This window comes from Macaca mulatta, chromosome 10, assembly GCF_049350105.2.
Source record: "Macaca mulatta isolate MMU2019108-1 chromosome 10, T2T-MMU8v2.0, whole genome shotgun sequence".
Classification (NCBI taxonomy): Eukaryota; Metazoa; Chordata; class Mammalia; order Primates; family Cercopithecidae; genus Macaca; species Macaca mulatta.
The window spans coordinates 37,171,218-37,172,500 of record NC_133415.1 but is presented as its reverse complement, the minus strand read 5'-3'; positions in this window follow the sequence as shown (position 1 = coordinate 37,172,500).

The window sequence follows — 1,283 nt, the reverse complement described above, 5'->3', positions numbered from 1 at the left end:
ACGGAGGCACACCCGGCTGGCTCCGGAACGTTTCCAAGCAGGATGTTGGGAGGCGGGGGGTGGGGAGGTTGAGGGGAACCCACCTCACTGACTCACTAAATTCAGGTACAGGGACGTGGGGGAGGGGGGGAGCCGCGGCGGGGTGCGGGGTGGGGGGGGGCACTTGAAAATTAAACTGACCCCTCATACAGCCCAAGTAGAAGAGTCTATGCGCATTAAAGAAACCAACACACAAAGAAAACTAAAGCGCCGATAAAAGAACAATAGGGCCCCCCGCCAGGGCGGAGGTTACCTAGGCAACGAGGGAGAGAGGGAGGGGCCTCCAGAAGGGAGGGCGAGAAACCGGTTGCCCCGGGCTCGGTGAAGTTTCGGCGAGACCTCCCTCCGTGCCACCTCGACTTTCAGTAACAGTGGCCGCTAGGTGATGCCCGAAGACAACCGATGCCTGCAAGTGTCAGTCATCACGGAAAAGAAGTGAAGGATGGATCGCTCTGGGTCGGGGTGGAGGTTGGGGAGGGGGATGCGGCGGAGGCACACCGCGTCGCCGGCGTCTCCCGGATCCCTCTCAGACCAGGCCATTTCCGGGCCCAGGGAGTCCTCCCACGCGATGCCCGCGACTGGTCGACCAGAACCCCCAGGGGCACAGCCAAAGTTTCTGCCCCTGGGATCACCTGGCACTTCCATTCCCCCAGAGAGAAGAGAGGACCAGGGGTGCGGGGCGCGTGGAGGACGCCAGGGGTGGAGGTGGGAGCTACCAAAGACACAAGTGCGGTCATTAGCGTGTCAGAGTGGACTCCAGACCCACGACCTCAGAGAGGCAATCCCTGAACGAGTGTTAGTGCATGACATCCACGCTCCCGGACACGGCGTGGATTTCACGGGGAAAGCAGTGCACATCACACTCCCTTCCTGTTCCGGGGCAAGATTTTGCTCCCGAAGTACCCATTTCTCAACCGTGTTCCCCAAAGTCCACCCTGTCGTGAATCAGTCATGAATCTAGTCAGTACGGTGAATCGCGGAGCAGCCACATCCCACCACGAAGATCGGAGTCCGCACACTACACATCGCCCCACGCGGTGTCTCCCCACAAGAACATCACCGCCGTCCTAGCCGAGTAGTGATACAGTGCCATTTCTTTCATTTTCTCTTTCTCGCTTGCTATTTATTTATTTATTTATTTATTTATTTTTGAGACAGAGTCTCACTCACTCTACAGCCCAAGCTGTAGCGCTGTGGCACGATCTCGGCTCACGGCAACCCCCGCCTCCCAGGTTCAAGCGATT